Genomic DNA, 16,442 nt, shown 5'->3' on the forward strand with positions numbered 1-16,442 from the left:
ACATGCTTTGGTTTGCCCATCATCTTGCTGTGCTTCAGTTTTCTTCTTCCTTTCTCTCTCCTTTTCTCAATAGCTAGGCCTCACTTATCCAGTACATTCAGGAGATATTTAGTGCCTGAATGAATATACCAGTGTTTTTGTTTGTTTGGGGGTAGTGTTCAGGGGATTGAACCTGGGTCAGCTGTGTGCAAGACAAATAAATGCCTAACCCACTGTGCTGTCACTCCAGCCCCATACCAAGTATTATGATGCATCATCATCCAAGCTGGCTGTAATGAGAATCAGGGAACATGGACTCCATCTGCAGAACTAGAGGCTCAGAGAAGCTCAGTTACTCACCCAGAGTCACCCAGTTTGGGAGGACAGAGCCATCCTGATGTTGGGTCAGATTTCTCTCTATATATAAATGCCCTTCAGGTCCAGCTCATCTTTTTCTACCTGAATTTCTCTTGTCAACTGGGAACAACTCAACCAAGTGAACCTAAAGCTTGAAAACTTGGCCAGTTAGTGCATCAATCCCTTCTATGAACCCTTGTCTTCAAAGGTACCATCAGCCAACTGCAGAGAGATATGTATAAATGTGCTCAGTTTGGGAGATCTTTGTTGGTTTATTTTGTTTTGGGGCCACATCCAGTGGTGTTCAATGCTTACTCCTGGCTCTCCACTTAGGAATCACTCCTGGCATATTCAAGGGACTCCATAGAATGCTGGGAACTGAACCTTAGTTGGCTGATGCAAGGCAAATGTCCTACCTCTGAGCTTTCTCTCCGGCCCCACTTTGAGAGATCTAAGGACAAAAAAAAATAGTTGAAAATTTCCCAAGTGTCCATCAAAAGGATGAGATGTGCTTGAAGAAATGATTGCATAGTACCTTCATTTGAAGGAACCCTGGGGCAGGCAGGGGGGCTGGTTCCAAGGGCTGGAGCAGGCTCTGTATGCTTGGGTTCAGTTCTTGGCACCATATGGTCCTTGAGCATTTTTAGATATGCCCTGCCAGGTACCAGACCTGGGTGAATGGATCTGAAGCAGGGGCAAATTAATATTAATAAAGCAAGAGAGACATAAGAGAGAAAATCATGGGATCAGGGCCCCCACACCCTTCTAGACTGAGAGCCCCGACTGTCCTCTATGTACATAGCTAAGGGTATTTTTTCCTGGATGTTTGTATATCCAACATGCTCCTCACCCCCAATTAAAGAAATAGTGTCCACTGAAATGTTACTGGCTGGGAAACATCTCAAATATTTTATTGGAGAATAAGGCAGATTGAAAAAAAATTAAGGATCATTAAATTTGCTTGCATAAAATAAGTATGTTTTTCGGGAAAGCTCTTTTCCCCCCTATTTTTTCCCTAATTTTTATTATGACACATTGATTTATCAAGTTATTTTAGACATTAGATATTCTTTTATTATTATTATTATTATTATTTTGGGTCACACCCGGCAGCGCTCAGGGGTTACTCCTGGCTCTATGCTCAGAAATCACTCCTGGCAGGCTCAGAGAACCATATGGGACGCCAGGATTCAAACCACCAACCTTCTGCATGGAAGGCAAATGCCTTACCTCCATGCTATCCCCAAGCCCCTGGCATTAAACATTCAAATACCAATCCCACCACCAGTGTGACCTTCCTTTCACCAGTGCCCAAGTTTCACACCTACCATCTAACCTGCCTCCATGTAGGCATATACAAATGTACGTCCTCTTGCTTATCACAGCACAAAGTCAAATGGAAGCATCAAAACTTAGACCAAGGGCCCGGAGAGATAGCACAGCGGTATTTGCCTTGCAAGCAGCCGATCCAGGACCAAAGGTGGTTGGTTCAAATCCCAGTGTCCCATATGGTCCCCCGTGTCTGCCAGGAGCTATTTCTGAGCAGACAGCCAGGAGTAACCCCTGAGCAACGTGGCCCAAAAACCAAAAAAAAAAAAAAAAAACCAAAAAAAAAAAAACCTTAGACCAATATGAGTGAGTTTGAAATGATTGTTCTTTCTCTCCAGGGTTTACTAATATCAGTGTCTAAGGATTTATTGGGCTATGGGTAGTGCCAGGTGAGCCTTCTATATTACTGTTTAGAGTCACTGAGCTTGGTGGATTACTGTGGAACTTTCCCCATCAGATTTCCTGTTAAATTACTAGGCTGACATTTCAATAAAATATTGAAGTGTCTTGTCACTGTGTGGTCCAGAATTTATAGATCTGAAACAAATGTTGTGGCTTGTCAGTTTGATAAGGTCAAGTTGTGGAGCTGGGCTGTTTTTGTCAGAGGGTGTAGGGTGTGGTGTTGGGCTGCTGTAGTGCGTCTAGAAAAAGGAATCTTCCCTTCAGCTTTCTGAGAATGTCACAGAGGATAAACCAGGAGCAGACTACCTGACAAGTCTCAGCAGCCATTATTTTCTTTTGGAGTTTGGTCTGTTTTTTTTTTTTTTTTTGACAAGTCTTGAAAGAAGCAAAGCTTCCAGAAAATGAGTATCAATTTCCTATAGGTAAGTTAGAGAGGGTTTAAGTGTGAACGTCCCACATCCTCTCCCCCCCACCCCAAATTGGTATTATTTGTCCTAAGAAATGATGGGGGTGAAACCATAGTATAATGAGTAGGCTTCATGCAGCCGACCTGGGTTTTCATTCCTGGCATTGCACGTGATCTTGCAAGCCTGCCAGGAATGGTTCTTAAGCACAGAGCCAGGAGTAATCCCTGACCATTGCCCAGGCATGGCCCTAAAACAAAACAAAAAACAGAAATGAAAATATGCTGTCTAGAGAGATGGCTCCAAGGACCGAGTGACTGCCACCAGCCCACACAGATGTTGAAACCCCTGAGCATCATTAGTAAACACCCAGCACAGATGTGGTAACCCCTTTCCCCAAATTAAAACGTCCTGCAGCTGTTAAGCCAGCTGTACTCTTTCCCTGGGGAGCTGGGGTGTAAGAGTTGCAAGCAGCAAACCCCTAGGGAGTGTCTCTAGCCTGTTATATATATAGATATAGATAGATAGATAGATAGATAGATAGATAGATAGATAGATAGATAGATAGATAGATAGATAGATAGATAGACAGATATAGGTGGCCTTCAGGGATGTTGAGGACAGCACATTGCAGGGAACATTCATCTACCTCATGCTGCTCTGCTCAGCCTTGAACAGGTATGGAGGTGTTTCTGGAAAGAACTGGGGCACAGCAGCCAAGTTATCTTGGAATAAAGAGCATGTCATTGAGACTCTGTGCTGGGCAGGTTTAAGACCTCTGGCTGCCAAGAAGCAGGGCTTTGCCCGGCTCAAAGTAGATGAGTTGGAAGCTGTGGTGACTGAAAAGTGGCTTATCTCAGATGGTTGGGGGTGCGGGATCCAACATCAGAGCCTCTAGGTGGGCTCCATCCTGGCCCACAGCTAGTAAATGCTGCTGCAAAAATGACATTCTGACCCAAGGGAGATATATCTAGGTGGCCTTGGGCAGGTGACTCCTACTTACTCTAGCTCTCTTTAGAGCTGGGGCCTGTGCAGTCTCCATGTCAGAGGACACCTGCCTGTTTTACAATAATCTGGCAGAATATAGGGGCCACTGGAAATGGGAACTTTGGTACATACGTCTTTGGCCGGTGCTGACTGGCATTTCATTGCCACTGATGTTTCTCCAATGGGGTCCCTGGTAGATTTGATCAGGAGACAGTGGGGTCTATGGCAAAGGCTGGTGCTTGGAGATTGGGGCAATGGGATTGCCTCTGCCTCCAGCTCAGCAACCAGATTAGGGTGCTTCCTCACTGAGGGCATTCTGGGGTGGCTCTTCCCTTCTTTTTATTTTTTTTTTTTTGATTTTTGGGTTACACCCAACAGCACTCAGGGATTACTCCTGGCTCTACACTCAGAAATTGCTCCTAGCAGGCTTGGGGGACCATATGGGATGCATGGATTCAAACCACCAGCCTTCTGCATGCAAGGCAAACGCCCCACTCCATGCTATCTCCCCAGCCCCTGGCTCTTCTCTTTCTCAGTGGTGCCCCCCCTCCCAGAAGGAACATTGCACTTCGGTTTTGGTTGCTGGCAAAGTAGCCCAGGAAAAATCGCTAGGAGGTGGGGGGAATTTCCACAGAGGCCTAGAGAATGGTTTGTAAGAGAGATTAAAGATAAAAGACATTACTGTAATAACACCCAGAGACTATAGAGATGAGGGCTGGATATGAATCTTACCACAAGAGTGGTGAGTGCAGTTAGAGAAATAACTACACTGACAACTATCATGACAATGGCAGTGAGTGAGAGAAATAGAATGCCTGTCTCAAAGACAGGCAGGGATGGGGGAGGAGGGAGATGAGAGGCATTGGTATTAGGAAGGTTGCACTGGTGAAGGGGGTGTTCTTTTTTATAAATGAAACACAACTACAAACATGTTTGTAATCATGATGCTTAAAGAAAGATATTAATTAAAAATAAAAGAATCCTGGGGCCGGGAAGGTGGCGCTAGAAGTAAGGTGTCTGCCTTGCAAGCGCTAGCGTAGGACAGACAGTGGTTCAATCCCCCGGCGTCCCATATGGTCCCCCCAAGTCAGGGGCGATTTCTGAGTGCATAGCCAGGAGTAACCCCTGAGTGTCAAACGGGTGTGGCCCCCAAAAGAATCCTGATTGGGGGGGGGGAGAGGGAGAGAGAGAGAGAGGGAGAGAGAGAGGGAGAGAGAGAGGGAGAGAGAGAGAGAGAGAGAGAGAGAGAGAGAGAGAGAGAGAGAGAGAGAGAGAGAGAGAGAGAGAGAGAACTTGCCTACCCTGGATTTCCTGGTGCCTTGGTGTCTGGCTGCCCCTTTCATTGGAAACCCTAAACCCTGAGGTCTCCAAGCTAAAGTCCAGGAGACAGGGGGCTGGGTGAGGGTGAAATCTGGTTCCTTGGTGGGGGGCAGGCTGTCTCAGAAAAAGATGACCTCTGATCTCCTCTCTCAGTATCTTATCTTCCACCAACACCTAGTCCTTCCTAATAAGGGAAGTTTTGAAATCTTGAACCGGGTTGAAGGAGGTGGATGGGGCCCTGTTCACTGAGGGAAGAACTTTACCCTCTGAGATCCTGTCCATGAACCCCTCCCAGTTCTCCTTCCCCTTAGTGTTTTCTTTGGGGCTCACATCTGACATTGCTTGGAGGGTTGCTCCTGGTGGTGCTCAGGTACAGTGCTTGGTTGGAACCCAGACCTCTTATAGGCATCACCTTTGAGGAAATTTTGACTTTTTTTTGGGGGGGGGCATACCTGGTGCTGCTCAGGGATTGCTCTTGGCAGTGTTTGGAGGGGGGACCATAAAGGTTTTAGGATTGAATTTGGGTTGATCACATTCAAGGCAAATAACATCTGCTGCACTAGCTCTTTGGTTCCCTATTTGGGGGGGGGGGTCATACCCAGTAGCACTCAGAGTTACTCCTGTCTCTGTGCTCAGAAATTACTCCTGGCAGGCTTGAGGAACCAAATGGGATGCTGGAGATCAAACCCAGGTCAGCTGCAAGTAAGGCAGGTGCCTTCCCACTGAGTTATCACTCTGGCCTTATGGATCCCTGTTTTTTTATTCTGTCAGACGGCTGGGCCTCACCTAGGGGTACCCAGGCTATTGGTGCTCAGGGCTACCTGGGGACCATAAGATGGTAGCTATCAAACTGGCGTTGGTGCATGCAAGACTATCTTATGTCTCTATCTGAACCTTTGAAGCATCTCTCTAGCCTTTCCTTTTTCCCTCCCTCCCTCCCTCCCTCCCTCCCTCCCTCCCTCCCTTCCCTCCCTCCCTCCCCCTTCCTTCCCTCCCCTCCCTCCCCTCCCTTCTCTCCCTTCCTTTCTTCCCTCCCTCCCTCCCTCCCTCCTTCCCTCCTTCCCTCCTTCCCTCCTTCCTTCCTTCCTTCCTTCCTTCCTTCCTTCCTTCCTTCCTTCCTTCCTTCCTTCCTTCCTTCCTTCCCTCCCTCCCTCCCTCCCTCCCTCCCTCCCTCCCTCCCTCCCCCCTTTCTCCCTCCCTCCCTCCTTCCTTCCTTCCTTCCTTCCTTCCTTCCTTCCTTCCTTCCTTCCTTCCTTCCTTCCTTCCTTCCTTCCTTCCTTCCTTCCTTCCTTCCTTCCTTCCTTCCTTCCTTCCTTCCTTCCCTCAACAAACAGCCCGGTATCTACAGTGGGGCAGAAACACAGAGCCATAGCTGTGGCCTTAAGGTCCCATCACGTAGCACCTTGTTTCATTCAAGCCTAGAACCACTGAACCTCGAATTTTCTAACGCTAGTCCCATGAGTGCAGCCAAAATGCTACCTGAGAGCATGGAGCAAGGCAGGGCCCAGAGCCTTCCTCTACTAGACCTTCTGGGTCAGAAAGTCAAGGGGTTGGATCCACTGAGGAGAGTTTTAACGATTCCACCAAAGATCCAGGTTACCTTTTGGCTAGCACCACCTTAGAGCTGGCCACCCAGGCCAGACACAGGCCTCTGATGGCCCTTTACAGTTAAATTAACATCCAACTAATCCACCTCTGAAGGGCACAGAAGTCACCAGAGCTTGGGAAATGGTGCTGGAGAAGGAAACCAGGAAAGTCCAATTTCAGTGCTGCAGAAAGATGAGGGCCTGAGCGATAGCACCTTGCATGCACTTGACCTGAATTCAGTCTCTACCATCTCATATGGTCCCTCAAGCCTGCCAGGAATAATTCCTGAGTGCAGACCCAAGAGTAACAAACCTTTAAGCATTGCCCAGAATGCCCCTTCCCCACAAAAAGAGACATGTGAGACTGGGCAGGCAGGTGCTTAGGTTAACAGGGCGAGAGTCCCAGGTTGAAGAGAGCAACGACCACCCCCACAATGGGAAGGGAGCAGGAGGCTTCCTGGGTAGTTTGAAGAAAGATTTGCAGGGATTTACAGGGGAGGATGCGGAGAGCAGAGGTCCCGGCAGGAGGAGCTGCCCAGCCGTCCAGAGTCCAGAGTCCCAGAGAGCAGAAAGGGCGAGATGAGGCCAGGGCGAAAGCCAGGGCCGAAATCCAAGGCCGTGTCTTCAAGGTTAAGCTTAACTCAGTTAGAAGGAAATGAGGGATTGCACTGGAGGTTCAGAGGGAGTGGACTAACGGGGGTCATTAGATAGCTGCGGGGCTTGCTTAGAGCCTGGCAAATGTGAGGTCCAGAGCCCCCTTCCCAGTGATGCCACCATACCTTGTGCCAAGCTCTAACCTGGGAGCTCTGTTTTCTTTAGCCTGGGATGCTAAATACACTTTTTTTTAGCCATACCCACCTGTGCTTGGGGTTACTCCTGGCTCTGTACTCAGAAATCACACCTGGCAGGCTTGAGGGACCATATGGGATTCCGAGGATTAAACCCGGGTTGGCCACATTCGAGGCTAATGCCCTACCTGCTGTGCTATTGCTCCAACCCATATATTATTACTTTTAAAAAATAAAATTATGTAATTGTATCATTGTGAGATACACAGTTATAAAGTTGTTCATGATTGAGTTTCAGTCATGCAATGTCCAACACCCTTCATCAGGGTATATTTTGTGCCATCAATGTCCCTAGTTTTCCTCCTGTCCTCCCCCTGAGCTCCTTGCTGCCTGCCTCTGGAGCATACCTTCTCTCTCTCTCTCTCTCTCTCTCTCTCTCTCTCTCTCTCTCTCTCCTCTCTCTCTCTCTCTCTCTCTCTCTCTCTCTCTCTCTCCTTTTAGATAGTGTGGTTTGCAATATTGAAGGGTTAACATGTCTATCACTTTTTGTTCTTGTTTTTGGGCTACACTTGGTGGTGCTCAGGGGTCACTCCTGGTTCTATGCTCAGAAATCGCTCCTGGCAGGCTCCGGGGACTATATGGGATACCGGGATTCGAACCACTGTCCTTCTGCATGCAAGGCAAATGCCCTACCGCCATGCTATCTCTTCAGGCCCCATGCCTATCACTTTATCTCCTTTCAGCACCCAGCTCTTGTCTAGAGTGATCATTTCCAACTCTCATTGCCAGAGTGCCCGTTCTCTGTCCCAATTGTACTTGCCTATCTTTCTGACAAGCTTCCTACCAAGGACTGGTCCTCCTAGCCCTCATCTCTATTACCTTTGTCCTTTAACCTATTTCTGGCTGCTTTGCACACCTTGGATGAGTGGAATTCTTCATCCCTGCGAACAAATATCAACGTTTAAGCTGATGTGCAAGCACCACAGCCAGGACTCAGAGACCGTCCCTGGCAGAGTGTCACAAACACCGAAGCCAAGTATGCCCAAGGTTATCACAATAGCTGCACTGGCAGAGGGAAATGGGGAGAAAACAGAAATGGAATGGGTGAGAGGTAGGTCCGCCTTCTAGAATGGAGGCTGCACAGAAGTAAGAGGAAATTAAAATGGTCATCCTAGGCCGGAGAGATAGCACAGTGGTAGGGCATTTGCCTTGCATGCAGCCCATCCAGGACGGGTGGTGGTTTGAATCCCGGCATTCCATATGGTCTCCATGCCTGCCAGTCGTGATTTCTGAGCACAGAGCCAGGAATAATCTCTGAGTGCCACTGAGTGTGGCCCAAAAACCAAAAATAAAATAAAATTGTCCTCATAAGACATACTGTTGAGTAAAGTAATGCTATCTCAATTAAAAACTTTTATCTCTTGGGGACCAAAACAGTGGCACAGCAGTAGGGCATTTGCTTTGCACGCAGCTGACCTAGGACGAACCACAGTTTGATCCCCCAGTGTCCCATATAGACCCCCAAGCCAGGAGCGATTTCTGAGTGCATAGCCGGGGTAACCCCTAAGCATCACTGGGTGTGGCCCCAAAACAAACAAACTTGTATCACAATTAAACATTTTTTTTTTGGGCCACACCTATTTGACGCTCAGGGGTTACTCCTGGCTATGCGCTCAGAAATCGCCCCTGGCTTGGGGGACCATATGGGACACCAGGGGATCGAACCATGGTCCTGATCCTTGGCTAGCGCTTGCAAGGAAGACACCTTACCTCTAGCGCCACCTTCCCGGCCCCAACATTTTTTATTTAGGGTCTGGAATGATAGTACACAGAGAAAGGCACCTGCCTTGCATGTGGCAGACTAGTGTTGGTCCTCAGCATCCTATATGACCCCCTTCCACCTCCCAGCATCATCAGAAGTAATTTCTGAGTGCAGAACCAGGAGTGGCCCAAAAAACAGAAAAAGGAAGGAAGGAAGGAAGGAAGGAAGGAAGGAAGGAAGGAAGGAAGGAAGGAAGGAAGGAAGGAAAGAAGGAGAAAGAAAGAGACCAGCATCTGGGCACCTCTAACCTTCAAATTTAAGGGCTAAGGCTCCAGTGGTGGGCAACCTTTTTTTTCAACTGAGCCAACTCTCACCAAAACCATGATTGAAATTTATTTTGAGAGCCACATTTTTTTTTTGTTTTTAGTATTTTGGGGGGGGGGGTTACACCCGGCGGTGCTCAGGGGTTACTCCTGGCTGTCTGCTCAGAAATAGCTCCTGGCAGGCTCAGGGGACCATATGGGACACCGGGATTCGAACCAACCACCTTTGGTCCTGGATCGGCTGTTGCAAAGCAAACGCCACTGTGCTATCTCTCCGGGCCCGAGAGCCACATTTTTAAAACCTAAAATACATAGGATGGTATATTGTTTTTAGTTTCAATAAGTTTTTATTGAGAGTATTCTGCATGCAAGTATCCACATAGGTCCGTGTTGTGTATGTAAACATTTCCATGGGATTATTATGTTACTGATCCTACCCTGATTGGTGATTGTGCCCTACCCTAGGGTGTGACCTGGCATTCTGCTCCCACCCTAGGGTGGTACCTGATTCGGATGTATAAAAGCAAGGGTCTGTGGAAGGCATGAGCTTTTTCTGGGGCTGATTCTAGGGCTTTTGCTTCAGCCTTATCCATGGAATAAAGTTAAGGTCTCCTAAAGCCTGACTGCCTGTGAGTTTTCTACCCGCCGCTATCGCCTCAGAATTGCCAGCTGAAAAGGGTGGCAGATGCGTGGCCTGAGCTGGAGGAGAAAGACCTCATCCTCCATCCCTCCATCAGTCAGCCCCATAAAGGACTGACTTGTTGGTCGGAAGGATACAAATAACACAACTAATAAAACAAAAACTATAGAACAATATTATTTATAGGTAACGTTAAAATCCATAAAATTTGCTTTACGATGTAGAGAAAATTACATCCTGACAATGGCTGACAAAGTCACAAACACTAATGTGAATATTGGCCTTGGTTCTGATCAGAGCTGTGTGGAGTCGGTCACCCGGGCTGCACACAGGGTGCGCACTAACAGAGGCTAACTAACAGAGGAGCAGAGTCCTGACTCCTGGAGCAGCCGCCTGGCACACAGAGGAGCCGCATTAAAAATTTAGTGTAGGGGCCCGGAGAGATAGCACAGCAGCATTTGCCTTGCAAGCAGCCTATCCAGGACCAAAGGTGGTTGGTTTGAATCCCTGTGTCCCATATGGTCCCTCGTGCCTGCCAGGAGCTATTTCTGAGCAAACAGCCAGGAGTAACCCCTGAGCACCTCCGGGTGTGGCCCAAAAACCAAACCAAACCAAAACAAAATTTAGTGTAAAGAACCGCATGTGGCTCGATAGCCACGACTTGCCGACCACTGGGCTAAGCCAATAGAGCAAGTGCAAAGGCAAGGCCATAAGGTCCGGAGCAATAGTACAGCAGGGATGAAGTCTTGTAGCTGACCCAGGTCCCATCCCCTGAATCCCATATAATCTCCCAAGCCTGCTAGGAGTGATTCCTGAGTCCAGAGTCAGGAGTAACCCCTGAGCATCATTGTGTGGCTCAAAAACAAAACAAGACAAACAAAAAAGCAAAGGCCAGGTCATTTCCTCAGGGGGTGTCGGAGGCCAGGAATTGGGCCATCGCCTAACAAACTTCCCATGATGCAACCGATGCAACTGCCAGCACAGGGCAAACCCTTCTCACTCTCAAAGAATGAGGTCTCCTGGGGTCAGTAGAAGACAAGCACAGGGCTGAGGACCTCAATGGGTGGGAGTGGTCTAGAAGCACCCTAACAGTGGAGCAAACATGGTCCAGGGGAGGCGGGGCACCATTTCCTAAACTGAATGCAGATTCCAGAGGTCGGGCTCTCTGAAGCCATCAGCATTTTCCTTCTCCCACCGAACCTCCCCAGCATCTGGGCTGACAAAGCTGGGGCACCCAAAGAGCTGAGAAGGGATTTACCCAAGGGCTGAGTAGCTGTCTAAGGAGTATGAAGGAATCTAATATGAGTGCATAGGAGCCATCTAAGGAGGACCTAAATGCGTGTGGTGCCTCTGGAGTCTGGATGTGAGTCGAAGTGGGTGTGTGAGTCGCCTCAGGAGGAGTCTACATGTGAGTGTGAGCTCATTTAAGGAGGTGTACGAGTCTAAAGGTCAGTGTGAGCTAAGTAAGGAGAAGGGTGAGTTAAAACTAGTTCAGAGCTTATGCTATGAGGCAGAAGGGGTCAAACTACAGAGCAAGGGCCGAAGCAATAGCACAGCAATAAGGCATTTGCCTTGCATGCAGCTGACTTGGAATAAACCTGGGTTCGATTCCCAGCATCCCATATGGACCCCTGGGCCTGCCAGGAGCGATTTCTAAGTGCAGAGCTAGGAATAACCCGAGTGCCGCCTGGTGTGACCCCCAAACAAAAAACAAAACAACAAAATAAACCCTACTGGTCAGCTACAATCCATTTGGCTGGGGTCTCCTGGACACTGACCTTTGGGGGTTAGCAGGAAACTGTGAGACTTGGTGTCCCAAGCCTGCCAGGAATGATCCCCGAGCACAAATCCCTAAACACCTTTGGGTATGACCTAAAACCCAAAATCAATGAACTAAACTAAAAAAAGTTGTTGTTTATTTGGGGGCTACACCCAATGATGCCCCTATAGCCTTGCCTTTACACTTACTCTATTGGCTTTGTCCTTAGATTTGAAGATTAGAGGTGCCCAGATGCAGGTCTGTCTGTCTTCCTTCCTTCCTTCCTTCCTTCCTTCCTTCCTTCCTTCCTTCCTTCCTTCCTTCCTTCCTTCCTTCCTTCCTTCCTTCCTTCCTTCCTTCCTTCCCTCCCTCCCTCCTTCCTTCCTTCCTTCCTTCCTTCCTTCCTTCCTTCCTTCCTTCCTTCCTTCCTTCCTTCCTTCCTTTCTTTCTTTCTTTCTTTTTCTTTCTTTTTTCTTTTTCTTTCTTTCGTTCTCTCTTCCCTTCCTTCCTTCCTTCGTTCCTTCCTTCCTTCCTTCCTTCCTTCCTTCCTTCCTTCCTTCCTTCCTTCCTTCCTTCCTTCCTTCCTTCCTTTTTTTCCTTTCTGTTTTTTGGGCCACACCTGGTAGCACTCAGGGGTTACTCCTGGCTTTGCACTCAGGATTCACTCCTGGTAGGCTCTGGGGACCATATGGGATGCCCGGGATCAAATTTGGGTTGACCACAAGCAACACAAACGCTCTTCCCGTTGTGCTATCATTCTTGCCCCCAGATGCTGTTCTGTTTTCCGGGGAGTCAGAAAGGATGTATTGTTTTAGTGGAACCTTTCCCTCCTTCTAATTCTTCAGAGCAGCCACTGGCCCCACTGGGTTACAGCCTATTCCTCTTCACTGGGGTCTCTGAGTAACCGGAAGGGATCAAGTCAAGGGATCAAGCCATGAGGAACCTTGCATGGAAGGCACATAGCCAAGGGTCCCACTGAACTTCCTTGCAATTTCTCCCTTCCTGTAGGACTCCTGCATATCCCACTGGAAGGAATTAACTTCCCAGCACATGTGAGAGAGGAGACGGTCAATGTTTTCACAACCAGCAGGACAAACAGTACCCAGCATCAACCCCCCCCCCATGTCTCAGCTCTCATGCTGCCTCTCCTGGATCCCTGGGGGGGCTCCCAATACCCCACTCCTTGCCTTCCCTTTCCTTTCCTGGACAAGCTGCCTGCTCAGCTGATGGATGAGGCAGCGTCTCCTGGATTCATGTTTGCCCCGTGCACCAGGAGGCTATTGGTGGTGGTGGTGGGGAGACTTAGTTTGTGCTATGCAGGGGTGTTTGGAAGTCAGGACAAAGCACCTCTTCAACTCAGTACATGAGGTGCCTGCCCCGGGCACCTAGATTCTCTCACCATCCACCTTCCAGCGGGGGTACCCAGCCCACCCTCTCTGCCTACTTCCTCCCCTTGTTTGGCTATCAGCTGACTGTGTCTCTGTCTGGAAAAAATGTTTCTTGTTTTATTTGAAGAGCAGAATTGTGCCTTCCTTCCCTCCGTGATGAGGAAACATTCTGTTGCATTTGGCTTTAGAAGACCTGGTGGCTAGTCGCTGATGTTATCAAAGGTTACATAACTTTTCCCACTGGGAAGATGCCGTATTGGGCGTACTGGGGTGGGGGGCCTTGTATCCTGTTTGGGATGAGAAGTGGGGAGAAGTCAGAATGCAGCAGGGGGAGGGAACTCTCATTCGCTCCTCTCTGGGGTCCGGATGTTGGCTGTTGACACTGGCTGAGGGGCAGGACCAGCTGAGGGGGGCTGTAGAGGAATTGAATATCCTTTGGAATCTTTGGCCACTGAACTTGGAATGTCCTGGTTACCACACTTAGCACCAATCCGGGCCAGCTAGAGGCCTGGGGCTGATCATGGACATTTTAGAAAACTAAGACCCTTCTAAGTGCGTGTTTGCATAAGTGCATGTTTGTATTTAGGTTTTATTTTTATTTCTTATTTTGGTTTTGGGGCCACACTCAGCGGCACTCAGAGGTTACACCTGCTCTGAGCTCAGAATTCACTTCTGGCAGGCTCTGGGCACCATATGGTATGCCAGGGATCGAACTCAGGTCCGTCCAGGGTCAGCCAAGTGCAAGGCAAACGTGCTAGCACTCCGGCCCACATGTTTGCAGTTAGAAGCCCCACCTGCTGCTCGACGGTGTTTTAGAACACATTTTTCCAACAGGGGTGGTGGTCTATGCAAACCGCATATACACATGTCCTGCTGACCGGCAGGTGCCATCCACCCAACACTGTCTTTTCTCCTAAGTGTTGGGGGGAGCATGAGGGAACTGGAAATGCCAGTGCTGGAGGGCCTGGTCTTGTGACCCGCAGAATCAGGAGAGAGAAGCGAGCTTGGAGGGTTTAGCTCCACATGTGCCTTTTTCCAGGGTCCTGCAGGCTCCACTCCTTCCTGTCTATGACTTGTTTTATTGTCATTTGTTTCCCATTTAGACCGCGTGTGTTGGCATTTTGGGGAGGCTGGCACGATGCCTAAGGAAGGTCCTGCTGAAAGTATTTTAATTCATCATCTCAGATTTCCTACCCCGGGATATTGAGACTGAAGGGGGGGGGGTTTAAGAACATTGCCTGTGAGGGCCAGAGAGATAGCACAATGTGTAGGGTGTTTGCCTTGCATGTGACCACCAAGATTCAATTCCTGGCATTCCATATGGTCCCCCAAGCAATGCCAGGATTGACCACTGAGCACAGAGATAGGAGTAACTCTGAGCACTGCTGGGTGTGCCTCCCCCCCCCCAAAAAAAAAAAGAATGTTCCCTAAGAGGACTGAAGTAATAGTTCAGGTAGGGTGATTGCATGGCATGCAGCTGATGCTGGTTTGATCCCCAGCATCCCATATGGTCCCTGCAGCCTACCAGGAGTAATTTCTGAGTGCAGAGCCAGGTGTAACTCCTGAGTGTCACCGGATATGGCTTAAAAACAATCAAAACAAAACAAACAAACAAAAATGTTGCCTGAGAGGGCTGGAACTAGAGTATATCAGGTAAGATGTTTCCCTTGCGTGATGCTGACTTGGTTTTGATCCCGATACCTCATATTGCTCCCCAAATACCACCAGAAGTGATTTCTGATTGCAAAGCCAGGAGTAACCCTTGAGCATAGCTGGGTATGATCCGCAAACAAAGCAAAGCAAATAAAGCAAAAAGAATGTTGCCTGAAGATCTCTTCTGCTGGGGAAAAAAGTCTGTGCTTTGTATGCAGAAGGCCTGGACTTGGACCCTGGCATTTGCATAGTCCTACAAGCACCACCAGAACAACCAATAAGTAAACACTGAGACTGGAGTAGCCCTCTATACCACCAGGTGTGGACTAACCCCAACCCCACCCCAAAGACAGAGGAACTCTGGGGACCAGAGAGGTGATGTTGTGGTAAAGCACTTGCCCTGCTATGGTTGACCCTGGTTCAACCCCAGCACTGCTGTGGGGCTCTTCTGAGCATTGTCAGGAGTGACTCCCTGAGCATTGCTGGCTGTGTTCCATCCCCCCCCCCCCCCCCCCCGCAAAATGAATTTTTCCCAAGGCTGACATACTAAGAAAAAGTAACCCTGGAATCAGAAGCTAAGCTCAGGCACCAAAGGGTTCCTCTAACTCTAGACATTTCTCAGTCATCTTGAATTAGAGTCTGGGTGTTTGGTTTCAGGCTCCAAAAACCAGAATGTCTCGAGGTTCTCCTGTTCTGAAGGCACCCCCTTCTGTGGCCACTGTGACTCAGTGAACCCTGGCTTTTGGGGCCTTCCTGGGAAAGACCCTACCCGAGTGTGGGACACTTGTGAGGCTTCCTCGAGTCACCCCCCCCCCCCACCGCACCCACCAGGCCCTGTGCCACACCATTGCATTTCCATATTTCCATAGCCAGGGCAGTGCAAGCAAGCGAGTTTCATGAATCATGGTTCTGTTTATGTTTTGGTTGCCGAGGCTAAATATTTATGGCTTTAAGTAAGAGGTCCTGCCTTAATTAGAATCATAACTAACCACAAGTGCATCGAACGCCTCCTCCTGCCCCTGGACACGCATTTCTCCTCTCCACTAACAAACTCTGCCAAAAGCAACAGACACTCAGGGGCTTAATCTGATCAAATCAGGAAGATGTGTTCAGCTCAGACCCACCTCTGGGTATCAAAAGTGCCTAGAAGTTTCATTTATGGGTTTATCAGGGGCTCTTATGATTTCTGTGATCCACCTTTGTTTTTTTGTTTTGTTTTGTTTGGGACCATACCCGGCGATGCTCAGGGCTTACTTACTCCTGGCTCTGCCCTCAGCAGTCTCTCTCTCTCTCTCTCTCTCTCTCTCTCTCTCTCTCTCTCTCTCTCTCTCTCTCTCTCTCTCTCTCTCTCTCTCTCTCTCTCTCTCTCCCCTTCTCTCTCTCCTCTCTCTCTCTTGTTTTTTTTATTTTTAATTTAAACACTATGGTTACAAGGTTGTCCATACTTTAGTTTTTTTTCCCCACAGATTAAGTTGTTCATGATTGAGTTAAGTCATACAATGTATAACAACCTTCTGCAATGCGTATTTCCCACCACCCATGCCCCCAGTTTCCCTCTTACCCTTCCTGATGTCCCCTTCTCTCCCACCCATCCTCCTCTGCCTGGGCATTCTACTCCCCCACCCCCCACTGACACTAGTTTGCACTGCTGTTAATGAAGTGGTGCTATGAATGTTCCTTTCATATAATACCCTTCTCTATTTTTTTTAAATAATATATTTAGGGGGCCGGGTGGTGGCGCTGGAGGTAAGGTGCCTTCGCTAGC

At 48.6% G+C, this 16,442-nt stretch overlaps 1 protein-coding gene across 1 annotated transcript in view; it reads left to right on the forward strand.

Annotated features, from left to right (window-relative positions):
* The window catches only part of ARSG (arylsulfatase G), a 94,557-nt gene that overhangs the window by 52,631 nt on the left and 25,484 nt on the right, over nucleotides 1-16,442 (forward strand). The window lies entirely within an intron of this gene.

This window comes from Suncus etruscus, chromosome 1 (genome assembly GCF_024139225.1).
Source record: "Suncus etruscus isolate mSunEtr1 chromosome 1, mSunEtr1.pri.cur, whole genome shotgun sequence".
In the NCBI taxonomy this organism is placed as follows: domain Eukaryota; kingdom Metazoa; phylum Chordata; class Mammalia; order Eulipotyphla; family Soricidae; genus Suncus; species Suncus etruscus.